Genomic DNA, 6,298 nt, shown 5'->3' on the forward strand with positions numbered 1-6,298 from the left:
AAAGGCACATGAACAGCAAACGCCGCATGCTACGTATGCACTACACTGATACCCCCCCCGTGCAAACAAAATCCAAATAGATCGAGATGAACGCAGGATCCAAATGAATAGTGAACAGAGGTGAAGATGAGGTGGCTGCCTCGTCGAGGTGGCCGCGGTTGACTTGGCAACCGAATCTCTGGGGCTGCTGAGCTCGCAACACACTGATCTTGCATTCAATTTTGTGCAGAAACTTGTATATTTTTTGTCCTGTTAATATAATGTTGAGTAACTGTCAGAGTAAAGAGCAGTCGAGGAAATTATTAGCGTTTCAAATTTTGTGTCCTGTGCCGTGCCATTACAGGAAAGATCATAGCAGAGGTTGTTTGTGGAATCTCTCAAATATTTAAAAATAGAGCTCATTATCTATATTTATTTATATCATTCATATTTTGTTGCTTATTTTAAAAAAATTAAAAAACTAAAAATTGTATGATTGACATCAAATTAAATAATATGCCATGATTCGTTTTTTTAGTAGGTCATGTTGAGACTGCTGGCACTGGTTAAACAGCATTACTCAGCATATTTAAGATGAATAGAGGCTATGAAGGTGCACCCGCATTTCAGCTATATTATTATTATTCATAAGGATGTTCTTGTATGATGCAGCTTTTCGCTCCTCCATCTCCCCTCCTCATCTTCCTCCTCTTCTTTCTATCCCCCCGCCTCCTTGACACCACCATCCTCATCCTCCTTTCCCTACGTGAGCTTTTGCTTCTTTCGTCTGCATTTTGTTGCGCATACATGACCCCGGGGAGCTGGCGATGCAGTAGAACACATCTGACAGATTCGATATGTCCTTGGCTACAATTTCAGGGAAAACTGCACCCGTTTGGCCCCTCGTGCTATCCATCAGAATGGAGATCGAGTTAGTGAGGAAGTGTGCGGCAGGAGGAAAAGCCATCACACCAATCAAACATCCAGCTCGACTCCATCAAAGTCCTCATTGGAACATTGTTGGAGCCTAGCTTGCAGGTGTGTGTGTCTTTGTGTGTGCCTGTGCGTGTGCACGCAGGCTTCTCTGATATCAGCGACTGCTCGTGTGTGTGTGTGTGTGTGCGTGTGTGAGAGCTTGTAAATGTTTGATGGGTTTTGATCCAACCATCTGTCCACTACTGCTGCATGGCTGAGACAAAAGGGAGCAATGATGCACAGAGGTCCGGTTACATGAAAGGCTGCCAATGACTGAAAAAGAATATCTCATGTTAGCATGTTCCCATATGAGCATCATCTTAAAAATGATTATGTGTGACTTCTGCTGTGAGTTTTAAGAAGAGGAAGCCTATAGCAAATACAGAACAGCGGTGTCTTTGGATTCGAGCGACTTGCAAGCGCTAATTCAACTCGTGTCGCAATAAGCAGCAGTTTGCCAAAGAGTAAATCATTTAAAAAAAATACTTCAAATTGTTGAATGCCATCCCCACTTCAAGTTTACTGTCAAGCCAAAGATAAAACAAACTGAATTACAGCCGGTGTGTTTTATTCAACCAAACAACTACCTCAATAATGGCCTCACTAGCTTAATGCTAACATACAATTTGAAATGCTGACGATTAGCATTAGCGGTATCGATACATCCCTGTACAGCCGTATCTAGTGAAGTTTAGTGGATAATCACATATGCTAAACAGCCTTATATGGATTTTTAGGGAACTGTATTGATAGGATGTCATGACATTTCAATGCATATATCACCTGGGCCTCACGCATGATTAATGCCGAGCTTGTCGGGGCACATACGTGTCACGCTTCTGGTGTGTTTGTAGGATGCTGAGTGCGTGCAAGAAATACATGAGTGGGCTGGAGGTGTGGCCCCTTGACACACCACCCCACCACCCCAACCCTGGTCCATCGCCATCTGACCGCATTGATCATGTCGGTGCTGTACTTGAATCAATGGTTCTCAATAGCAAAAGGCCCAGAGTGTGAAGTCTTCAAACTGCGGTCAATAATCTCAAGCGACCACGGTGTGGCCCAGAAAGGTACACATGCGGGGGTTGGAGGATCAATCCCTTACAAGGACCCCTCCCTCCCTCACTCTGTTTTTGTTGCTCGTCGCACACGAGAAAGGTCATTGTGCTTGACAATAATGCTAACGCAGCTCATGAGCAATCATCACCAGCAGCACCAAATAGGATTAATGAAATCCTGCGGAGCAGTGATGGTGAACCGGCAGCCTGTAGGCCACGTACAGTTTCATACAAATGAGCATGCCATTTGAAAAACAAATTAAACTTACTTTGGTATTGTGAAATCGAAGAATTGTCTGATCGCTTAATGCTAACATGAAAATGTCATTGACATGCTAACGATTAGCATTGATTGGGGCGATTTTAGAACCCTTTAAAGGCGAAGTCGTGTCTAAAATTATCTTGTTTAATCGTAGTATTCTGATTAATATTACCAACATAAAATAACAATCTCACAGGCATATATTCTTTATCCTCTACCAACATCATACTGAGTCATTCTTCAGTTTATTCTACATGGCAGAATTATACTACACACTAACGAATTGAATTGCAGCATTAATTCATGATAGACAAACTCTTTTAATTCTTTCACATTCTATTTTAGCATATTAGGAGATGTCATTTTGACTGTCATGCACGTAAAAATGCATACACGCATCGAACGCTGCGGGAGGTGCAGCTGCGTGCTCTGATAAGCGACACTAGCAGCTCCACCTCAAGGTTAACGTGATCTTTCAACACCATTAGCCGAACAGTCAACATATCACATATATGCATACATATGCATGATGTCTTGATAAACACACGAACATGACACACATTTCATCAAACACACAAACACACGAGTAACACTTTAAGGAGGACCGTGCATTATTGATGAGACCACATGCTCCGTACATTTATTGGGGTGGTGGGCGGCTCCGGTCCGCTTGACTCAGCATTCCTCTGCCGATTGGTCTTTTTTTTTTTTTTTTCTTTTTAGCCTATGTCAGCATTTTGCATGTCTGTGAGGGCGTGCCTGCGTGTGTGTGTTTATCTGCGGACACACACAGGAAAAAGACAACAATGGCAAGACAAACCCAGACACACAAATAGATGGTTGGATAGGCAGATGGTTTGGCAGGTGGAGAATTTTTTTTCACATATTGTTTTGATTTGGAGATAGAAAGTATGTACCTTTTAAGATATATGATAGATTATTCAAATATTTTGTGTGGATTAATGTGATATACAATGGTTGTGAAAAGTCTAATTGTTTCAAATCATTGTCAAAAAAGACTTCTGCAGAAAAGCAAAAAAAAAAAAAACATCCTTTAACACTAGGGGTGTGTAAACTTTTTCTAAACACTGTACATTTATGTCCTTTTCCAAATGCAGAGAGGCGCTCATCAAAAAGCCAAGTGGGACACGACCAAATTTGGGAATGTTGACGTAGAGTTGCCCAACCAGCTGCTGCGGCTCCTTCTAGTCTGTCAGCCAGCCAGACTCATCAGCCGTGGACAAGTGCCCAGAAGGTAAATGAAACCACTCCTGTGTTTCAGGCACAATACCTCGATTGATTTCACACAGCGCAGTCTTGAATTATAAACACACACGCACCTACCGACATATGCAAATCAAGTGTCTGTCATCCGAGATAGTCAGGATGCTACTACGTAAAAAACATGGACTATACGTATCTTTATTATATATATATAAGTCATCGCAAATAATGAATGCTAGTAGGCCAAACTGGAATCACCATGGCAACAAGAAATCCTCACATTGCAGTGACACATCTACAGCACGAGATGCCGCGGGAATGTGGCAAAAAGACATAGTTGGAGACAATCCTACTTTTTTTTTTGATCGCTTGCGTACCCTTGACCCAATTTCCACACATCAGACAAAATAAGCGCTTTGTGCAGTTCTTTGGTAGAAAATGATCGCCCAAATCCAATGAATGCTATTTTCCAGTGCAGCTCATACAGTCTTAAAGACCTTGTAGAGAGAATTCAGCTATTATTGTGACAAGGCTCAAGCCAGTTCGCTCGCAAGCTAGCTAGCTGGTGGCTAGCACTTATTGTGGCAATGTGGAAAGCCCCACGCCGGAGTTGAAGCTATTTGATTGACAGTTGCATGTTGAGCAAGGTGCATGCACCCGCCACACCCGCGCCATTTGAGAGTGGAGTCAATGGCTTGATTTGCTACAAATCTTTTTAAAGACTTTTTTTTTTTAATCATTCATATTTGACAGGATTGTTAGCAACACTCTTTTCTGTGGTGTGTCCAATTTACAAAACATTTTTAGTCTCATTTTACAGGGACTTTAATTAAACACCGACAATATTTCTTCGGCTTGACCTTTTCTACATGCTATCAGAGCTGCTAACTGACGAAAGTATTTGCCGTTTTTTTTTTCTCAACCCATATCCAAACATTGTGTTTGGAAATATTTGGTTAGGACGTGCACACGTGCACGCAGACACACTCGTAGACACACACACATACGGTATGTACGTACACACACACTCACACACCCGTGCATACACATAGAGACCCCCAGCTGCTGTGTTCATGTAATTTATTACCCCTCCTGAACCCAGTGGAGTCATGAAATCACCCCGGTCTTTGTGACACACACACACACACACACATACGCACACAGAGTCCCTGAGTCTTCCTCAAACAGTGGTCCCGGCCCGCTACACTCGACTCGAGACCTCTTTGGGTTAATTAGAATGGCATCCCAAGGGAGAGAACACCAGGTTGGAATAATGTACTGGAAGGATGAATGCGTGTAAAAGGTCCTCTAGTCTGGTAGGAAAATGGAACACAGAAGGCTGCAGTGCTTTGATAGCAATCCTGACCAACTGTATTGTCAAAATATATTTTAAGGATATGAATATAAGGATAAAGTCGAAATGCTTAGTGAGTAAAGTAGTTTTCAGTCACACAAAAAGTAGTTTGTATTCTGTATGTGGCGCCTCAAAACCCGATATATAGGGTCGCAGTTTTCTCTGTAGACGTGCAACTATGACTCGCCAACTGTCATTTTCTCGAGATGCTCGGGCCATGCGGTTTGGTACACGGCGTGCCAAAGTCTATTAATGGGACGTCATTCAGCTCTCCAGCCATGAGAACTATCCGGTATTCACACCCAACCAATTGCTGTTAGGTCAAGCGGTTCCCCACATGCTAACTTCCAAATCATTTGGGATCAGGGAAGAACATGCTAACATGCTAAGAAAACGATTACGATTGAAATATTGTTGTGCATATACAATACATGTGCACGTAGGGCTTGTCGTCTCGCACACTGGGAGCAATCGGGCCTTAATTATGCCTAAGGTAGAGGCAATGAATTTTTTAATGGATTCAATGTTTTATTCATAGCACCTATCCAATCTTGGATATGGCAGAGTGCACGAGGGACTGCGGTCAAGAAGCGAGCACCTTGCGATATCTGTCATGCACGCAAACGTGGATGATTTTATAGTTGGCTCTGTATGGACAATGTGTGTTTGTTTTGAGTGAGTTAAAAGAGGGATGGGTGTTGTTTCCTGACAGAGACCAGTAAGACCAGTTCTGCTGTCCTAGAAATCCATTTCCCATAGACACGGTAACACCCTGCTAAATGTTCACGATGAAACCCATTAGCAATAATTAATCTCAAATTCTCAGCAGAGGCGACTTGTAATTAGTTGCATTTATTCCACTACATTTACTCAAATTACTTATTGACAGTACTTGTCAGGGTAGTTTTACTACTGGATTACACCGGCTAACCCTGCCAATACGCACTCATCGTTTCTGTACACATTGTTTAATGCAGTACACAATGCTTCGCTTAATTTATCACCCTCTCCCAGCTGGATCAGAGGTGACTTGATTTATTAGATTGCCATTTGTAGACTGACAAGAGTCAAAGCTTCGCGATGACCTCCAGGTGATAATGACCAAACAGTGGGGGTAGATAAAAGGACATGGCGAGGGTGGACGTGTGAAAAACGACAGGCCAGTCAAAGAAAAACTCCTGATCAGTTAGCCCAGGTTGTCTTAATAACATGTATGACGTCAACTATATTCCGTGATATTTATCTATGCATCGAACAAATCTCAGTGCAGCTTTGCTTACCTATTGGCTTTGGCAGTAATAAAGTGATCCCTTGTGACATAAGTCACCCAAATGTCATGCTTTGAGATATGAGCAGTTGATCAGCTAATGCTAACAGACAATGAGAAAACTTCAAAGGCACATGGACTAACAATTAGCATCGGTGTTGCAGTGTTCCCCTATTTGC

This window comes from Syngnathus acus, chromosome 14 (genome assembly GCF_901709675.1).
Source record: "Syngnathus acus chromosome 14, fSynAcu1.2, whole genome shotgun sequence".
In the NCBI taxonomy this organism is placed as follows: domain Eukaryota; kingdom Metazoa; phylum Chordata; class Actinopteri; order Syngnathiformes; family Syngnathidae; genus Syngnathus; species Syngnathus acus.